Source organism: Phoca vitulina, unplaced genomic scaffold, assembly GCF_004348235.1.
Source record: "Phoca vitulina isolate PV1807 unplaced genomic scaffold, GSC_HSeal_1.0 scaffold51, whole genome shotgun sequence".
NCBI lineage: Eukaryota > Metazoa > Chordata > Mammalia > Carnivora > Phocidae > Phoca > Phoca vitulina.
In genome coordinates this window covers 11,747,034-11,769,141 of record NW_022589754.1, presented here as the reverse complement: position 1 = coordinate 11,769,141, position 22,108 = coordinate 11,747,034, and the positions used below count along the sequence as shown (strand labels likewise).

Here is a 22,108-nt window from a genome sequence, read left to right as displayed (position 1 = left end):
ACATATTCAGGGTACTAAATGAGAAGAACATGCAGCCAAGAAAACTTTATCCTGCAAGGCTGTCATTTAGAATGGATGGAGAGATGCAGAGCTTCCAAGAACGGCAGAAACTGAAAGAATATGTGACCACTAAGCAGGTCCTGCAAGAAATATTAAGGGGGGTTCTATAAAAGGAGAACGACCCCAAGAGTGATATGGAACAGAAATTTACAGAGACAATCTATAGAAACAAGGACTTCACAGGCAACATGATGACAATAAATTCATATCTTTCAATAATCACTCTCAACGTGAATGGCCTAAATGCTCCCGTAAAATGGCACAGGGTTGCAGATTGGATCAAAAGACAGGACCTATCCATATGCTGCCTACAAGAGACTCACTTTGAACCTAAAGATACATCCAGACTGAAAGTGAAGGGATGGAGATCCATCTTCCATGCCAACGGATCTCAAAAGAAAGCTGGGGTAGCAATTCTTATATCAGACAAATTAGATTTTAAGGTAAGACTGTAGTTAGAGGTATAGAAGGACACTATATCATGCTTAAAGGGTCTATCCAACAAGAAGATCTAACAATTGTAAATATCTACACCCCCAACATGGGAGTAGCCACCTACATAAGCCAACTGTTAACCAAAATAAAGAGTCATATTGATAACAATAATTAATTGTAGGAAACCTCAGTACTCCACTCTCAGCAATAGACAGATCATCTAAGCAGAAAATCAACAAAGAAACAAGAGCTTTGAATGACACACTGGACCAGATGGACCTCATAGATATATACAGAACATTCCACCCTAAAACAACAGAATACTCATTCTTCTTGAGTGCACATGGAACTTTCTCCAGAATAGACCACATACTGGGTCACATATCAGGTCTCAACCGATACCATAAGATTGAGATTATTCCCTGCATATTCTCAGACCATAATGCTTTAAAACTGGAACTCAATCACAAGATAAAGTTTGGCAGAAATTCAAACACTTGGAAGCTAAAGACCACTCTGCTCAAGAATGTTTGGGTCAACCAAGAAATCAAAGAAGAGCTTAAAAATTCATGGATACCAATGAGAACGAAAACACATCAGTCCAAAACCTATGGGACACTGCAAAGGCAGTCGGTCCTAAGAGGGAAATACATAGCTATCCAAGCCTCACTCAAAAAAATAGAAAAATCCCGAATTCACCAACTAACTCTGCACCTTAAAGAACTAGAGAAAAAGTGACAAATGATGCCTAATCCACAAATTAGAAGAGAAATAATTAAGATTAGAGCAGAGATCAATGAACTAGAAACCAGAAACACAGTAGATCAGATCAATGAAACTAGAAGCTGGTTCTCTGAAAGAATTAATAGGATCGATAAACCACTGGCCAGACTTATCCAAAAGAAAAGAGAAAGGATCCAAATTAATAAAATTATGAATGAAAGGGGAGAGATAATGACTAACACCAAGGAAATAGAAACAATTATTAGAAATTATTATCAACAACTATATGCCAATAAACTGAGCAATCTGGATGAAATGGAGGCCTTCCTGGAAACCTATAAGCTGCCAAGACTGAAACAGGAAGAAATTGACAACATGAATAGGCCAATAACCAGTAACGAGATTGAAGCAGTGATCAACCTCCCAAAAAACAAGAGTCCAGGCCTGATGGATTCCCTGGGGAATTCTACCAAACGTTCAAAGGAGAACTCATACCTATTCTCCTGACCCTGTTTCAAAAAATAGAAACAGAAGGAAAGCTTCCAGACTCATTCTATGAGGCCAGCATTACCTTAATCCCCAAACCAGGCAAAGACCCCATCAAAAAGGAAAATTTCAGACCAATATCCCTGATGAATATAGATTCCAAAATCCTCAACAAAATCCTACCTAATAGGATCCAACAATACATTAAAAGGATCATCTACCACGACCAAGTGGGATTTATCCCCGGGATGCAAGGGTGGTTCAACATTCGCAAATCAATTTAATGTGATAGAACACATTAATAAGAGGAGAGAGAAGAACCATATGGTCCTCTCAATTGATGCAGAAAAAGCATTTGACAAAATACAGCATCCTTTCCTGATTAAAACATTTCAGAGTATAGGGATAGAGGGAACATTCCTCAAGTTCATAAAATCCATCTATGAAAAACCCACAGCGAATATCATGCTCAATGGGGAAAAGCTGAGAGCCTTTCCCTTAAGATCAGGAACACAACAAGGATGCCCACTCTCGCCACTATTGTTCAACATAGTACTAGAAGTCCTAGCAACAGCAATCAGACAACAAAAAGAAATCAAAGGTATTCAAATTGGCAAAGAAGAAGTCAAACTCTCTCTTTTTGCGGATGACCTGATACTTTATGTGGAAAACCCAAAAGACTCCACCCCCAAATTACTAGAACTCATACAGCAATTCAGTAAAGTGGCAGGATACAAAATCAATGCACAGAAATCAGCTGCTTTCTTATACACTAACAATGCAACTGTAGAAAGAGAAATTAGAGAAATGATTCCATTTACAATAGCACCAAAAACCTTAAGCTACCTCGGAATAAACCTCACAAAAGAGGTAAAGGATTTATACTCTAGGAACTACAGAAGACTCATGAAAGAAATTGAAGAAGACACAAAAAGATGGAAAAACATTCCATGCTCATGGATCAGAAAAATAAACATTGTTAAAATGTCTATGCTACCCAGAGCAATCTATACCTTCAACGCCATCCTGACCAAAATTCTAATGACATTTTTCAAAGTGCTGGAACAAACAATCCTAAAATTTGTATGGAATCAGAAAAGACCCCGAATCCCCAAGGAAATGTTGAAAAAGAAAAACAAAGTTGGGGGCATCACATTGCCCGATTTCAAGCTATATTACAAAGCAGTGATCACCAAGACAGCATGGCACTGGCACAAAAACAGACATATAGACCAATGGACCCTCAACTCTATGGTCAAATAATCTTTGACAAAGCAGGGAAAAATATACAATGGAAAAAAGACAGTCTCTTCAATAAATGGTACTGGGAAAATTGGACGGCCACATGCAGAAGAATGAAACTCGACCATTCTCTAACACTGTACACAAAGATAAACTCAAAATGGATGAAAGACCTCAATGTGAGTCAGGAATCCATCAAAATCCTAGAAGACAACATAGGCAATAATCTCTTTAACATTGGCCACAGCAGCTTCTTTCAAGATACATCTCCAAAAGCTAGAGAAACAAAAGCAAAAATGAACTTTTGGGACTTCATCAAGATAAAAAGCTTCTGCACAGCAAAGGAAACAGTCAACAAAACAAAGAGGCAACCCACAGAATGGGAGAAGATATTTGCAAATGACACTACAGATAAAGGGCTGGTATCCAAGATCTATAAAGAACTTCTCAAACTCAACACCCAAAAAATAAGTAATCAAGTCAAAAAATGGGCAGAAGACATGAACAGACACTTCTCTGAAGATGACATACAAATGGCTAACAGACACATGAAAAAATGTTCATCATCATTAGCCATCAGGGAAATTCAAGTCAAAACTACATTGAGATACCACCTTACACCAGTTAGAATGGCAAAAATGGACAAGGCAAGAAACAACAAATGATGTAGAGGTTGTGGAGAAAGGGGAACCCTCTTACACTGTTGGTGGGAATGCAAGTTGGTACAGCCACTTTGGAAAACAGTGTGGAGGTGCCTCAAAAAATTAAATATAGAGCTACCCTATGACCCAGCAATTGCACTCCAGGGTATTTACCACAAAGACACAGATGTAGTGAAAAGAAGGGCCATATGAACCTCAATGTTCATAGTAGCAATGTCCGCAATAGCCAAACTGTGGAAAGAGCCAAAATGCCCTTCAACAGATGAAAGGATAAAGAAGATGTGGTTCATATATACAATGGAATATTAGCCATCAGAAAGGATGAATACCCAACTTTCACATCAACATGGATGGGACTGGAGGAGATTATGCTAAGTGAACTAAGTCAAGCAGAGAAAGTCAATTATCATATGGTTTCACTTATTTGTGGAACATAAGGAATAGCATGGAGGACGTTAGGAGAAGGAAGGGAAAAATGAAGGGGGTAAATTGGAGGGAGAGATGAACCATGAGAGACTATGGACTCTGAGAAACAAACTGAGGGTTTTAGAGGGGAGGGCGGTGGGGGGATGGGTTAGCCCAGTGATGGGTATTAAGGAGGGCACGTACTGCATAGAGCACTGGGTGTTATACGAAAACAATGAATCGTGGATCACCACATCAAAAACTAATGATGTATTGTATGGTGACTAACATAACATAATAAAATAAAATTTAAAAAAAATACTGCACCGCCCCCAAAAAAGACATAAAATGGGACAAGTGCCTGACTTAGCATAATCATGATATTGACTGGAAGCATAATCATGATATTGACTATTCTATTGCTTATTTTCCACATGGTGTATTTATTCACTGCTTAATCTTGGGGCTGTTTGTAGATCATCCAGACTGTCTTCTGGCCATTGCACTCTCCTTAGCAATGTAGGGAAAGGACAAGAAATAGAAGGGAAGAAATAAAAGTACTTCTGATTCCAGATTAGATATGGAAGGGAAGTCATGGTTAGGGCTTTGCTTTGGCTTTTTCTTAGTCTTTCCAGAGTAGCTAATGTTATAACTATTGTATCTTTGGGTACTGGTTATCAACCTAGTGCCTAATGGGGCTGCTGTTACTAGAGCTATTTTCTGTGAACATTGTAGAATTCCAGCACTCTCTTTTGCTGAAAATGGCAGGATTTGCTATTAATCTGAGTTTTCTCCAAAGCCAACTTGCCATCTATCATAATCAGTGGTAATTTCTATTTGGCAATAGTTCAATTAAGTCCCTTATCTCATGTCCTGTTTCTCAACCCTTAGGTGCCCATGGCCAGAGCCCTTGTCCTAATGGGGGCTTTTGGGTTCTAACCCTAAAATAATGTTAGTTGCTGTATCAAGAAATAGGTAGTAGCTTTTAAAGAAGGTCCCCTCCTTCAGAGTGTGGTTGAGCCAATATTAGTCAGTGGCAGCTATATTCTTTATTCTCTTCCCTTTGAAGGCAATAGCTTAGTAAAGACAAGATAGCTAAAACCACGTCTATATCTTTCACCACATCTTGGAGTTCAAGAATAACTTAATTCCCAGCTAAGCCCTATTCTTTTTTTTTTAAGATTTTTATTTATTTATTGAAAGAGAGAGAATGATAGCATGAGAGGGGGGAGAGTCAGAGGGAGAAGCAGACTCCCTGCTGAGCAGGGAGCCCGATGCGGGACTCAATCCCGGGACTCCAGGATCATGACCTGAGCCGAAGACAGTCGCTTAACCAACTGAGCCACCCAGGTGCCCTAGCTAAGCCTTTTCTTTCCAATGATTATTCAAGCAAGAAAGGGGTGACAGTGAGAAGATGGATTTGGGATAATAAAATGGTTTCATCCAAGGTACTCTGACAACTACCTCTCTCATGGTCTTACTACTTCCCTGCAGACTCGGTTTCAACTACTCCCTTATGTCCACATACCGAATACCATTGGTTGGTTATTAAGCCAGAGAAGGCCTCCAGTTCTTCAGGCAGTAGCACCTGCGAGTACTCTAGCACAATGACTGGATTCTCACCATGAGTAGGTCCAAGTAAGGGTTTTTTCAGACTGTTCTCAGTTCAATTCTTGCCTACACCCAGCCACTTTTTGTCCTGTTTTGTAGTGATATAATAAGTCAAAAATGGATACAAAAAGGGAGGTCACAATGAGGAAGTGGAGGGGAGAAAGGGAATTTGATAGTTTCAGCTGCCTAGTAGTAATAGAAGAAAAATAGTTTTTTGCCTGCTTCAGACCCTACCTCTGAGCTAGAGGAGGTATGGGCTGGGATCAGAGGAAAGGGGATGGACAGAACACTTTTGTCTTTCTCCAAGCTGTTCAGACTACTTTGTTTTAGACACCAAATTTGAACAACCACCACCCCCACTCAGCAAGGCAGGAGGCATCATTTGAAGGATTCTCTAGTGTCTGGAAGATCAACGTTTATAATCATTTTCTAGGGATTCTTTAATCATCCATTTTTGTCCATGTCTTCGGGGCTAGAAATTTTTATCAATGCCAAAAAGAGTTCCTTCATGACCCCTTGACTTTCAACTCCAGGTTCAATCCTATTCTAAGATTGGAAGATTCATCTTAACTAGAGGTGCCTCATTCTCATAGCAATTTGAAGGTCACTGCATTTCTTTTCCAGTTGGTCTATAACAAGATTTGCTAGGCAGTCTCCTGCATCTGCTTTAAGTTGAGGTAAAATGTGAATCACGCGTGAAGAAGAGATATAAAAAAAACTCCGAGTTCCAAATCCTGTCCTTTATAGACACATATTTTTCACAATTCTCTTACTTGAATAGTATCTGTCCCCTTGGAACAATGTTTTTACACACAGTAAAAATGGCAAGTTCTTCCTTACAGGCCCAAGATGACCATGTGCATAAAAATAGCTGTAAGATCATGGGCAAACTGTGGTTTCTCGAAGGCTTTTTGGCCCATTCTTTGGAAAATTCTTGCTATGTCTTTCAACCCCCAATCCCAATAAGAATTCACTTATACTGCGTCTGGGTGAATTATCAAAAAGTGGTTATACCCACTTCAACCATATAGTTAAATTATTATTATATCTAGCATTTATTTGCTTACTACGTGACAAACACTGTTGTACTTACATGCATTTCCAAATTTAAAACTGACATTCTATGAGATAGGTACTGTCATCAATCTCAATCTCAAAGCAGAGATTTAATGACACAGTACGTTGCAAAAGCAAAATGTAAACTCAGGCAATGATTCCCAAGAATGCTGTACAATTACTATAATCCGGCCTTTGGGTAGTCTGTAAGACTTTCTCCATGAACATAATGACATGAAGTACTCTGCTGAAGGTTAGTTATAATTAGGGAGAGCTATTCCTAACTATAAGCTATTCATAATCCAAACTCTTCTCATAAAAATGTTTCCTCTCTCATAAGAGAGGCTATATGGAATATATAGTGAGAAAAGGACTAATTTAGACATCAAGCGATCTTAGATCTGGGTTCACCTCAGCTATGTTTATATTGTGACATTGAGCAAGTCATGTTCTCTGGACTTCAGGTGCCTCATTTTTATTATGTGCATTTATATATACAATTCTAATTACTCTGAGAATTACATGGCTAACACCCTCCTGCACAAAATCCAATGGAATCTAATTGGAGTGAGGGAATAAAACCACACTATGAAGATGAGTCTATCTGCAGTCATAAAAGAGCAGTTTCTTAACCTCCAGCATTATCGCCAAATGTCCCATGGGAATGGGAGGGCACAGTAGCTCACCATCATAAATGGATTCCACATCTCTTCCTCTATTCTCAAAACATAGATGGCATTCCAGGGATATTTTTAGAATCATTGACTGTTAAAAAAATTCTGAAAGGGAAAGGGGATGGGATTTATTCTAAGTCTGGGGAGACCTAATTGTTTTTTGTATATTAAAAAGTGAGGCCTTCAAAACCCATCCTACCTTTACATTCCTCTTCCATTTATTTTTCTTCCAGAGAAATAAGGTTTTTTCATTCTATCTGCAAATTCTGCTTCCTCACCACTGAGTTCCCCACAGAAATGACAGTTCTAATTTAGTTAGCTATCTGCAAGTCTGCTCAATCCAACTTCTTTCCTACCCTACGCTATATTCTCCTATTCCTTTATCTTTCCTTATGCATTCAAGTGATGAGAACTTTCATCACTCTAGCACTCTATAGAAGTTATGATTTTGATCCAGAGTACACATGGAAAAGAAATCAGAGTGGGTAAATGGAACACCACCATTAGGAATGCTGGTCCTGGGAGAAAGACTGTGGCAAACCCAAGAACTGATGGCAATAAAAAACCTTTAAAAATTACCTTTATTACTAAAAGGCTACCTACGGAATGGGAGAAGATATTTGCAAATGTCTTGTCAGATAAAAGACTAGTATCCAAAATCTATAAAGAACTTACCAAACTCAACACCCAAAAAATAAAACAAACAAAAAACAGTCAAGAAACAGGCAGAAAACTTTCAAGTCTCCAAAGAAGACATACAGATGGCCAACAGACACATGAAAAAATGCTCAACATCACTCATCATCAGGGAAATACAAATCAAAACCACCATAAGATACCACCTCCCACCAGTCAGCATGGCTAAAATTAAAAACTCAAGAAACAACAGATGTTGGTGAGGGTGCGGAGAAAGGGGAACCCTCTTACACTACTGGTGGGAATGCAAACTGGTGCAGCCACTCTGGACAACAGTATGGAGGTTCCTCAAAAAGTTAAGGAAACAGTCAACAAAACAAAGAGGCAACCCACAGAATGGGAGAAGATATTTGCAAATGACACTACAGATAAAGGGCTGGTATCCAAGATCTATAAAGGACTTCTCAAACTCAACACCCAAAAAACAATTAATCAAGTCAAAAAGTGGGCAGAAGATATGAAAAGACACTTCTCTGAAGAAGACATACAAATGACTAACAGACACATGAAAAAATGTTCATCATCATTAGCCATCAGGGAAATCCAAATCAAAACCACAATGAGGTACCACCTTACACCAGTTAGAATGGCAAAAATGGACAAGGCAAGAAACAACAAATGTTGGAGAGGTTGTGGAGAAAGGGGAACCCTCTTACACTGTTGGTGGGAATGCAAGTTGGTACAGCCACTTTGGAAAACAGTGTGGAGGTGCCTCAAAAATTTAAAAATGGAGCTACCCTATGACCCAGCAATTGCACTCCAGGGTATTTACCACAAAGACACAGATGTAGTGAAAAGAAGGGCCATATGCACCCCAATGTTCATAGCAGCAATGTCCGCAATAGCCAAACTGTGGAAAGAGCCAAGATGCCCTTCAACAGATGAATGGATAAAGAAGATGTAGTCCATATATACAATGGAATATTAGCCATCAGAAAGGATGAATACCCAACTTTTACATCAACATGGATGGGACTGGAGGAGATTATGCTAAGTGAACTAAGTCAAGCAGAGAAAGTCAATTATCATATGGTTTCACTTATTTGTGGAACATAAGGAATAGCATGGAGGACATTAGGAGAAGGAAGGGAAAAATGCGGGGGGGGGGGAATTGGAGGGAGAGATGAACCATGAGAGACTATGGACTCTGAGAAACAAACAGGGTTTTAGAGGGGAGGAGGGAGGGGGGATTGGTTAGCCCGGTGATTCGTATTAAGGAGGGCACATACTGCATGGAGCACTGAGTGTTATACAAAAACAATGGATCGTGGATCACCCCATCAAAAACCAATGGTATATTGTATGGTGACTAACATAACATAATAAAATTTTTAAAAATAAATAAATAAATAAAGTTAAAAAAAAAAGTTAAAAATAGAACTACCCTATGACCCAGCAATTGTACTGCTAGGTATTTATCCAAAGGACACAGTGATTCGAAGGGGCACATTCACCCCAATGTTTATAGCAGCAATGTCCACAATAGCTAAAATATGGAAAGAGCCCAGATGTCCATAGACAGATGAATGGATAACATGTATATGTATATATATGTATACACACACATACACAATGGACTATTACTCAGCCATCAAAAAGAATTAAATTTTGCCATTTGCAACAATGTGGATGGAACTGGAGGGTATTATGCTGAGTGAAATAAGTCAATCAGAGAAAGACAATTATATGGTTTCACTCATGTGTAATTTAAGAAACAAAACAGATGAACAGAGGGGAAGAAAAGGAAAAATAAGATGAAAACAGAGGGGGAAGCATATCATAAGAGACTACAGGAAACAAACTGAGGGTTTCTGGAGGGGAGGTGGTGGGTGGGGGGATGGGGTAATTGGGTGATGGGCATTAAGGAGGGCACATGAAGTAACGAGCACTGGGTGTTGTATGCAACTGATGAATCACTAAATTTTACCTCAGAAACTAATAATACAATGTATGTTAGTTAAATTGAATTTAAATAAATTTTTTAAAATTACCTTTATCCAAGATATGGAAGCAACCTAAGTACCCATCAATAGACAAATGGTTAAGGAAGATGTAGCATTATGTATACAATGGAATATTGTGCAGCAATAAAAATGATGAGATCTTGCTATTTGTGACAACATGGATGGACCTAGAGGGTATTATGCAAGTGAAATAAGTCAAACTAAGACAAATACCGTTTGAATTCAGTCATGTGGAATCTAAAAAAAAAAAAAAAAAAAAATGAATAAACAAGCAGAACCAGACCTATAGAGAACAAACTGATGGTGGCCATAGGGTGGGGGGAAGGAGGATGGGCAAAATAGGTTAAAGGAAATGGGAGATACAGGTTTCATTATGGAATGAGTATATCAGAGGAGTAGAGAAGTTAATAATATTGTTTTAGCATTGTATGGTGATAGATGGTAGCTACACTTGTGGTGAGCATAACATAATGTATAGAGGTTGAATCACTATGTTGTACACCTGAAACTAATGTTAACATTGTGGGTCAACTATATTCATATTATTTTTTTTAAAGATCACCTTTATTAAGTCAAGGAAAGCAATATAGTTAAGAGATTAAAGGTATGGGATCTGTTCATAGGTTTCCCCATTTACCATTTAACTGTCATGATGCTCCATCATTTGGCATAATTCCTAAGAATGGTCTCAAGTTCCTTCAATTGGTATTCCTGGCCCCCTTCATCTTTTTTTTTTAAAGTATGGTGACTAACATAATAAAATAAAATTAAAAAAAAATAAATTTGCACCTATAACTATCAATTTTTATGCCTAATCATTGTGAACAGAATGGCTGGCTCAATTTTAGACCCAACTTAAATTATAAAATTTTCCATTTGAAATGGTAGAAGGTTGGCGATGTCTACTAGTCCCAGTAACATCTGAGGAAATAAGCCCAGAAATAACTGAGGAAAACATCCCATAACCAAGGGTAATAAAAGAGTAACTGGACAGGAGGCACAAGTTAATTTGTGGGTGTGACTTTGGCCTAGAACAAAACATGACTAGGAGCACAGTGATCACCTCATCCTTATCCCATAGAAAATACAAAAACTGGAAAATACTACCATATGCTTTGACATTTTCTAAATATTCCTGCTGCCCCTTTAAAACTGCCATATCCGACCTTTCCTCATTAAGCAGAAGACATGGTGCTTTTCACTTCCTCTCCATAAGAGGACTGTAACTGAGAATTTTGAGCACTGATGGTATCACAAACCCAGGAGTAAGCAGAGCAAAATGACAAGGAGACTGGTAAGTCAGCCCATAAGGGAATCAGAGCTGCCAATGGAGTCAGAGTCTCATTAGACAGCCAAAAATAACCTCAGCAAGAACTCTTTCCTAACCTCTCCACTTTTCCCCCACCAACTTATCCCTGTCCCACACACCTAGCCTTGCAGGGAAATGAAAACGAACAGCAAGGACTACCTAGGTCCATTCGCTTTCAGAAGCAACACACCATGATATGGGTCAATTTTATCACCTGACACCCTACTCATTTATAACATGGTTATTATAATGAGTTCTCCAGGCATCAGTATTATAAGCACATGTACTTAAGTCACTTACCCCATAATGACTTAAGACTTTCTTCAAAGACAATATGTCAGTTTGTCAAAAAGGAGTATAAACTCTTGCCTATAAGCATTATAAGGAGTCATATGCCTATGAAGTCACCAATCTAATATTTGGGTATTTAGCCATTCAGAATTCTAGGAACACCAAAGATCCATTCCCCCAGTCAGGATTCTTTAATTATATCATTTCCTGCCTGAAAATATCTTACTTCCCACATCCTTCAAAAAGTTTCATTATGCCTTACTCCTCTACCACCCCCATACCTCAATAGTTTTTTGCTTCTTTTTTCTATTGGGTTTGTACTTCTCAGTATCCCTGGCCAAAACAACTGAAGGAATAAAGAAATGAGATCTCAAACCATTTATCCATGGTGGGTGATTAAGGTAGTTAAAAAAAAAGAGAGAGAGGGAGAGAGAGATTACTAGTGTACCTAGGAACACTGAGGTAGAACTTACCACATCAAAATACAAAACTTTCAAAACAGTACATTTTATTTGACATTAGACAACATTCCCCAATTTCTCTCAGTTGTGACATGTAGATGGCTTTACATTGTTTTTGTGGTCACCCATGCTGAGCAAGATTTTTCAATCTTCAAAACACTCAAAGCTAAAAAATTCTGCATTTCACATCAGTTCACAGGTCCAAGTGTATCTTCCCATTTATCGGAGCATTTGACATAGATTCCTTTTTAGGTAGAAAGGTAGAGACGAAGCCATTTTCTTTAAAAACGGATTTGTCCACAATTTCATTTATGCCATAAAAATCAAGATGACAGCATGTTCTTATTCTTATCAGTAGCAGTAGTCTTAAGATGCCAGAAACTGTGAAAGGAAGGCTTTTAGTTACTTTCTCCTTTCCAATTTCCAATAATGTAATCCCCGACCCCAACCTGAAAATAAGAGTGTTACAGAATCCAGCTGATACCACATATTAAAAGCCAAACGTTAGTATTTAGTTGATAAATATTTAGTCCAAAATTGTTTCTCAAAAACTACTGTGTCTTCATCTCAACAATGGCCAGTTATTGGAATTGCATTAAACTAAAAAAAGCAATCCCCTAGTTTGATCTTAAAACCAATCCAAAACACAAGCAGGCTGCCCTTAAAACTGGTTTGACCTTCTCTTTCACTCTTCCTCCTAATCCCACCCTCTGTGAGTGATTTAAAAATAGAAAAGGTCAAAGCCCAGTTGGGCGCTAGATTGAGGATTTTTTTATTGTTTACCTCCAGTTTTTGCCAATTACTTCCAATTTCTATTATTTTATAATTTTAAACATGGTAAAATTAAGCTATTTTTATTCACTGACATAATTCCACTATAAGAGATCCTTTCTTGAACATATTTTGATGGTGAGATTTCTAAAGATTAAGTTGCAAAGCTGTTGCAAAAGAGAAATCATGTCTCTCCCATTATGTTATGTACCATCTGAAGATTGTTCTTAAAAGAGATTTAGGCAGTGTATATTTGTCAGAATGTGAAATGTAAAGAATTAAAAGCAAGTAAAACTGATAAATGCGTTTCAAAACCAACTGTGGCTTGAGTATGAGTGTTTCCCCAAGGCTGGTACCAATGAGACTGGGGTTTGGGAATTAGTTGTTTCTCATCCCTCCTTCTGCCTAGCAGTGGTCACAGCCATTTCTCCTGAGGGATGGGCCAAGAAAAATAAAGTAATTCTACTATAAGGAAAGTTCCTCACACTTAAAGAGCTAGCTCAATAGAAAACCCTGCTTATTGTAGTGGCCAGAGTGGTAGAAGAAACACAGAACAGGAATTAAAACCTACAACATTATTAAGGGACTAAGCCATGCCCCTAATCAGAAAACAGGCCAAAGGAAAGTTTTAGAAGTTCTATAGGAAAGCATTCATTTTTTCGTGTCTCTGAGGAGAACTGGGAACATAGCAAAAAACCTTATACATAATAGGCACTCAAACATACTTGTAGAATGCATAAATGAAGAAATGAACAGTAACCTCTTATATTCTAGTCTCCAAGCTAATAAAAAATCAGTTTCTTTCAGTCATGATCTTTTTTGTTTTCTGCCTAGCAACAGAATACCTTTAAATAGACACTTCCATTTAAGGAAGAATTTCATTCCATTTTTTGTGTTGTTTTGTTTTATTGCATCTCCAAGATAAACTAAGTGCATTTTATACCAGATCTGTTCCAATTTAACATCACCTTCAGTATTAGTATGAATTAATAGAAAGCCCTCTCTTATTCCCACTCTACAAAACATGCCAAAGAGAAGGTGGTCACTTGTTCTTAGTGTCTTAATGTCCTAGCTGCTCAATAACATTTATTCAAGTAATAGAAGAACTGCAGTCTCTTATTAAATTTGTTCTTGTGTTTCCACCATAGACTATTGAGATTAAATTACATTTTGGTCTAGGACTTTTATTTCTTAATTCTCAGCATTTGAGAACAGTACTTTATTCAGGGTAAATAAATTTTTACAAAATATGGAAAATGTAGGGAAAAAATCTGCTCAAGTGGCTTCCTGACTCTAAGCCAGGTCAATGAGCAAATATTTTTAAAACCAGTTATTTCATCTTAGTTCTCATCTTAAATCATTCATCTATAATAAAAACAGAGTATTAAAGTAACGAATAAAAGGACAAGTCCTAAGCGCCCTTGTATCAGTCTTCGGGCTTCAAACTAGGTCAATGAGCAAGTGACATTGGGACTTTCTAGAACTAGGAATAATGTGTTCATTTAATATTAAAAGAACCATGCCTTATTTTTCTATTTTTTTAATCTCCAAGGCATGTCAATGTGCATTTTCTGGACCAGACCCACTTAACTAATTTTTCTAGCATAATACGTTCCGGAGAACAGGCACTCAAATATTTGCTCAAAACTCAGTATTTTCTTATCTTCATCTATAATCTGTATTCTAATGCCCTTTAGACTTGGCCCATTTCACTTCTCTTAGGACCTAGAACGATGTCTTTCATCTCAAATGAATCTAAAAGCAAAGCCATTTGCTTTTTACTCCTGAGTCATTTATTTTTACTCCTTTAATGACTCAAGCCAGACCAGGGTGGATTGAATTCACTTCCACCTTCAGCATTCAGCATTTTAAAGACTGAGAGAACTGTAACACCTTGCTTTTTAAAAATATTTCCCATCTCTTCAGCCAGGCCAGGGAGAAAGTATACCTCTGATTCAGATTTTATCTTTCCACAGAGGTCAGCATTTAGCATACTGACTGGCACAATTCCATTTTCCCCATGTTTTTATTAAATAAGCTTTGCAGTGCTTAAGTAACTTTTAGTCTGGATCTCCCACCTATTTGCTTATTTCCTCCAATGAACACCCCATAAGGATAAAATCATTTTTGTATCGTAGGGCATAAGTTCTGAGCCTCACAGAAAGTAACCAGTAATCATTCATTAAGCCAAATTATTTCCTTATATCTGTATAGAACAGTAGGCTCTGTAAATTTGCACATCTCTGATAACGAATTTTTGCATCCCCACTTGCTATCTCTGGGGATAAAAGAGAGTAAATAATCAATGTTCACTCAGCAGATATTGTTTTGGCAGTATAAAACTTATAAATTGATTTTATACATTATCTGCTGCTACCCAGGACACAATAAAGATCTATAAAACTTCACATCGCCAATGACTTATGAGATTGGCACATAATAGACAATTATTATCCAGTTTTATATTTATCAGATATTTAATCCTTTATATATTACATTCAGAGTGTTCAAGAGGTAATTTTTCCTCAAAAATTTTTCAACTTTTTTCATAGTATAATGACGACTGCGATATAATTTTATAAGCCTAGTACTCAGCACCAAATTAGAAAATAAGTAGTTACACTTACAAGGTGCTTTAGAGTTTCCAAAATACTACACATGCATTGCCTTATTCTCAGCTGTAAGCACAATGAAATGATAAGTCTATCTCTTTAGTGCCTATAATAGTGAGTTTACCTAGTGAGCAACTGATGATATTCATTCATTCAACAAGTATTTAAACCCTCAGTTTGTATAACTATTTATACTACCTTCATCATAGTCAAGCACACAATGAGAATTTTGTAGACAAAATGCCTATCTCACAGAAAGTTTTATTCACACAGAAAATAGATAATGTCCTATATTTATAGAGCACTTTAGAAAGTGCAAGGGCAATCTCAATCATTACATTTTCCCGTCACCTGGGAAAATATACTGATCATTTAATTTGACATGACCAGTAAAGTCTTGATTAAAACAAGCAATATCTAATTCCTTATATCTAAATCTAAATAGTCTAGGACATAAACCTCCCTCTTATTACATGGGAGCATTATCTTAGATTTCACAGTACCCGAACAGTACCGGGCCCATAAAAGGCAATTAATATTCATCCATTCATAAACATGTAACCCACTGGCTTTTATATAGTGCTTTAGTATATAAAGCACTTTAACATGCACCTCATACTCTGAAATTTTTAATTCCATAATGAGAACACTTCTTTTCCCTTTGGCATCTGTAGCACCTACCATGGTATCCGGCACATTTTAAGGGCTCACAATAGTTTAATACCCTGTGCTTGCAGTATATTTTATGGTTTCAAAGCAGTTTCCATGTGTTTGCTTCTCTGCTACCTGGAATACTGTATTTTTACCTAAAAATTACCAGAGCAGCAGAAACACGATAGCCACAAATATAGGAGTTATTCATTTTTCAAACAATTCCTAGTATCTGCATAGTATTATATACTTTGGCAAAGTACTTTATTCAGGCTTCTTTTAGAATGTAGATACTATGTAATCAATATTCATTCATCAACTCTGAAACTCATAAATCTTTAAGTGCTTTATAGTTTACAAAGCACATTCACATATTTTTCTTCAAGTCACCTGGATGTGATCATAAATAAATATTGCATCCTTAGTACACAGGGACAGGCATACAGAAATATTATTATTCAGCACATAGTCCCTGGTATTTACATCAGGGGTGATAAAAACTATGGCCCCCAGACTAAATCTACTTGGTTCACCAGCTAAGAATAGTTTTTCCTTTTTAAAGGGTTGTAAAGGAAAAAAATGTGTCAGAGACCATATGGCCCACAAAACCTAAAATATTTATCATCTGACCCTTTATGGAAAGTGTGTGATGACTCCTGATTTACATAATGCTTCACAACTGACCGTGCACTTTAAATGTTAGCTGTGCATGGCTGCCAATATACTATTAATGAGAATGCCTTGTTTTTTCTGTGCTTTACAGTGCTTTCACATATATTCTCAGTTATTTAAATTATCTGCCCTCGTGGTAAGGGGGAAAAAATCAAGGAAAGGATTAAACCTGCTAATATTCCCAAGTTCTCTCACCTTTAAGCCTAGAGGTGGGTATTAAACCCAGGAGCAGTGCTAGCACAATCTACCAAATTATTAGGCCACTACTATAAGCAGGGAGTTCAAACTGTCTCTTTGGAGCCTCACTCCATCCCAGGCCCAATCATTCATTTTGTAACCATTACTAGGAATCCCAAACCCCAAGAATCCTGCTCACCCAAGCTCAAAGAAGAAAGGTGTTGCAGGCTGGTGCTTCTCAACAGGATGGCACATCTGGGTATTTCTTGTCTAATTCTTCTCATTGGCCTGGAACATCTCTTCACATTTCCTCTAGATAGCCTGGCACTTTTTTTCCCCCAACAGCCTGATGCTTGCCTTTGCTCATCAGGCTAGAGCTTCTAAGGAAAAGGGAGGACTGAAATACAATGTTACCTATATGTGTCTCTCAAGGAGCAGAGGTGAAGAGAAATGGAAATTTAAAAAATAAACAATAAATGGCTCAAAACTGTGATAAAATTTGGCTTAAGACTGGCCCAAGCATAATATTGCCAATCTAAAGATACGTTTCCTAAGGTAATAGCAACATCAAAAAGGGCTCCTCAAAAGAAGTTGGGCTTACATGAAAACATAAGAACTGGAAAGGGAGAACTGAAAATGTCAAGGGTAGGGAGGGTAGCAATAGAAAGAAGCTGGGGTTTAGTTTTCTCATCTTGGGATTTCCTTTGGTCTTGGGGCTTCTATTCTTCCCGGATTCTGTGTCATGGGCTTCCAGCTTCCCACCTAATTTAGCCTTGAGACATCTTTCTCTCTTCAGCCTTCTGTCCATTTAGACAGGCAAGAGTCCTGGGTCTTTATGTGTGTCTGGGGCCTTCCATCCTGGATCTCAGGTTTTTATCTCAAGTCTTAGACCTTGTGTCTTAGGTCTCAAGCCTTCCATGGGTCCCCACACTTAGGCCTACAGTCTCCCACTCTGGGTCTTTGGACTTCTATCTAACTCAAGATTTGAACTTTCCATCCAACTCAGTCAGGTCTTCTCTCCAACAAGAGCCACCTTTTTACATCATAGCTGTCAGGGCTTTGTTGGGTCTCAAGCCTGAGGATTCCATCTATCTTGAAACACAGGTTTTCCATGTTTGTCCTCAGGTCTCAAGTCTCAAACCATCTGTCTTTTACTTTGGGCCTTCTATCCATTATGGGTCTTCCACCTTCTGTCCATCATAGGTCTTAGATCATCTCACAGGGTGTCCTGGCATAACGAACAGCTCTGCATGATTTTGATAGCTGGCACTCTGTACCTATTGGGAAGGGGTTAGGAAACCCCTTTGTTACAAACACACACACATGACCACACAGATGCACAAAAATATGCAAGGAGAGAGGACTGCATAAAGTCAAAGGGGGGGGGAACACAGAACATATAGAGACTGAAATACTCAAAGGTAAGCAGAAGGGGAAAAGCAGAGAAGAAACAAGAGAACAGAGATGAATGCTGAAATGGTAAATCACAAAGAACAGAGATGGATGCTGAAATAGTAAATCACAAAGAACAGAGATGAATGCTGAAATGAAAAATCACAAAGAACAGAGATGAATGCTGAAATGGAAAATCACAAAGAACAAAGAGACACTTAGCAGGGGGAAAAAAGACAGAAAATGGCCAAGAGAGGCAGAACAAATATGTAGAAAAGAGAAATGTGAGATAATGAGTAGAAAAAGCAGAAGGGAAGCCAGAATGAGAAAAAGGTGAAATGTCAAACCAACAACAAGGGGAAGGGAAGACGAACAATCAAGAGTTCACAACAGTAAAAGAAGAGAGGTATAGGCAGAACAAGAAATGAACAAAAAGCACACAGCATGTGACACAGAGACAAAAAGGGAAGAACAGTGAAAGAAGAGCCAGTTCTAGGAGAGTAAAGAGAATCAGTAACAACAACAACAAAAAAAACTAGAGAGAGACATCTAAGACAAGGCACAGACCACTCTTAGGAACAAAAAACAAAATGAGACAAAGATACAGAGAAGATACAGAGAAGAAACTAGGAAGAGAATCATGGGATGGCTAAGACACACTTTAGACGGAGAAAGACAACCAAAGAGATTCAAGAAAGAAATAGACAAGCAAAGACATACACACTTACGAGTGAAAGAGATAAGCAAAGGCAGACATTCAGAGGAAGAGGATAAGTAAAGACAAGATACAATACGGGGCACAAAAGGCATATGAGAAGCATCACAAAAAGAAGACAACAAAAGAAAAACAAAAAGTACATTAATAATTACAATTAGCTATTATTAGTACCAATACTACTTATATTACTAACAATAATAATTATAATAACAATCACCAACTTAGATGTTTCCGATTTATAAACTTTTACCTTACAAATTTCTTACATAGAACCAAAATATGCCAACTCTGCCTGCCACTAGATGGTATTTGTGGTCACTTGTATTGTGCCAAATGAACTTATAAAACTTCTTGGGTTACCTTTTACTTACCATGGGCCAAACACTGTACTGAACACTTTACATACATGATTTCACTTAACCGTCACCTACAAGTCTAACCAAAAACTCTAAATTAACAAAGGCCATACACCTAATGAGTGGCAGAAGATTTAAACACAGAATGTGTACTTTTAATATTCTGCTTCAACTGTTTACAAGGATTTCCAAAAGAGCCAAACAAGATGCCACACATGTATGAATATTATAATAAAGGGCCCTTAGAGAGCACCTAGTCAATCACCTCACTTTATATCTTCGTTTTTCTCCATCCTTTAAAAAACTAACTTCATTTTCACATGCTTCACAACTATAATGGCAGCTTCATGGACTGGGCTTCCTTTAACACTAAATCTTAACTGCAGATAGTTTCTTTCACAAGAGGAGGTGAGAAAGAGCCACTCTTTCAGGAAAAAAAAAGAAAACCTCTTTTTGTTTTAGGCTTCCACAGTTTAGGCCTCTAAGAGTGGCAAAGCATTTATGCAGTGAAGACAAAGAAGAGACAAGGTGAGACTCAATTACTCGGACACAACTGGTACGCAGACTATATCTTTGAATTGCTTCAGTGAACCCAGTTGGTAATACAGGTTACTGGTTATCCTCACATCTCACCTTGGGAACCCCCTCCATGTTAGACCATCATGCCTCATCCCATACAAACCTACAACAAACAGCTATGAGCTCTAAAGTGAACCTCACAGGATTACAACACCAACAACTTACTTCATTCTGCTGTTCTAAAATGGTAGCATGCCAGGCATGTTGATCTTCCTTTGGTATGTTCCACTTTCTTGCACTCTGCACTGCTTTTGGGAGACAGTGATTTGGCAGATAAGAAGGGAAAAATCAGGAGCTATAAAAAATGAGAGGGAAACCATGTAAATGCCATATAAAAGTATTCACTGAGTACTATGCAAGAGTTATGGGAAGATTCAAATTAATGAGCTATAGAAAACTATCTCTACAAAGCTTAGAAACATAAAGTTGAAGCCTTTAAGTCCTTAGATAAAACTAATACAAGTTCTTTGTTCAAAAAAACAGGAAACTATGGCAATCATAGGAAAATGTCTTGCCTAATAACACTTAGTGAGTCACTGGAAACACCATCAATCACAGTCTGTCTTTTGGTTGAATAATCTGTACAAAATCTGTATAATTAGGGTTTACTACTTACTGAATGGTTACCTCCATCTCCCAACCTGCACCCCCCAATCAGCTTCTCTTATCACCAAGACAGAGTATGCAAGGTCCTGGTTCTTACCTGACAACGGAAACTTTGTGCCGTTTCTGGTCAGGTTCCATTAATCAGCAAGTATACAATTCCTATTTATCTTCTCAAACAGCTTGTTTTGTGTTTTATCCCAAAGACATCCTAAGCCATCTTGAAGTATGTAAATGATTGTCAAAATTCCCCAACAGGGCCTCAAGAAAGACTCTGGGGACCAGAGGGTCCAAAATGGTGATCTGCCCATGATCAAGGTCACAGATGTGGCACTTGTTGCCCATGTTCTCCTAAAAGAAAGAATAATTTAGCTGTAAGTTTCTACCACACACTAGTCCCACCCTAAATATCCTAACTCACGCAGCCTGCTACTCTCTTCACATCATTTTCACCCATTTCACACACAGTTAGTTAGGAAGCTATTTTTACCAAACCAGACACAGTCAATAATGATGCAAACAATATCAGTGGAAAGCTATGTGCAGCATAAAACAAGGTCAGAATTAATAGCTATTAGTTATGCTTTTAGAGACAACTTACCCACCTCTGATGGGTGGTGGTTGTTTTGAGACTTCATCTTCCTCCCTGGGCCCAGGGAAGAATCTTGGTAGAACCTCCTGGCCTAGGGTTGTTGCCCAGTGGTAGTGAGCTTTTCCCTTGGAGGATCCTCATGCCCCATCTCCACCTAGGGATCGTCAAAGGGAACGGGTCACTAACACTATAGAGCAACAAGCCTATTCTTCTGAGGAAGATCTGGAGAAGAGATCAAAGAAAAGTAAGTTACTAAAATGCAGAACACTGGGAAAGTCTGTCCCAATTAGCAACTAGTAGTTAAATTAAACAATGTCTACCCTTTGCTTCAGATGGATTGAGGGGTGAAGATTTAGTGCTCTATATCCTAGCTACGAGCCTAGCAACACGTAAATTCTTCTGTTTATTCCAGCTCCATTCCTTGCACCTCCCCTCATCTCCAGGAGCAATTTAGAGCTGATTACCAAAATTCCCATACTGTGCTTTATTCTTCAGTCTCCACTGATGAGCATTTCCCTAGAGGGTATTATTAATACCCTGGTATTCTCATCATAAAATAGTGGAGTTCAAGAAATTAAGGAGTTGAAAATAGTAGAAATAGTTTTCTCAACCAAGTGAGCCAATCAAGTCACTTAGAAAAGCTCCCATGTGATCTGACCCTATGGGTTAAGAATTCTTCTTCACATTGCCTCAGGCTTCTTTTATAAAGCAGTATTTTAAGAACTGAGCGATCTACCTCAATCAGAGGGCCTCTCATTCTATTTTATTTTTATAGCATTCCCCTCTTTTAAAACTTGTATGTCAAGCAGTAAGTTGCTGGAGCATTGCCAAGGTAAACAAACTGTTTTCTACTCAATCCACATGGTACATTTCTTGAACTCTTATGTAAATGGGGCACCACCAGAGTCCC

General features: G+C 38.0%; 1 long non-coding RNA gene across 5 annotated transcripts in view; it reads right to left on the bottom strand.

The window, feature by feature from the left end:
* Positions 1 to 12,105: 12,105 nt before the first annotated feature.
* LOC116621816 overlaps positions 12,106 to 22,108 on the bottom strand; it is a 36,822-nt gene continuing 26,819 nt past the window's right edge. For 2 of the 5 annotated variants that reach the window (XR_004297478.1, XR_004297475.1), the window contains exons 3-6: positions 21,212 to 21,420; positions 20,707 to 20,957; positions 20,169 to 20,298; positions 12,106 to 19,073 (exon numbers count right to left, since the gene is read on the bottom strand). This is a non-coding gene — a long non-coding RNA (uncharacterized LOC116621816). Of the gene's footprint in view, positions 19,074 to 20,168; positions 20,299 to 20,706; positions 20,958 to 21,207; positions 21,421 to 22,108 lie in introns of all 5 variants that reach the window. The other 3 variants (XR_004297477.1, XR_004297476.1, XR_004297479.1) reach the window with 3 other exon arrangements.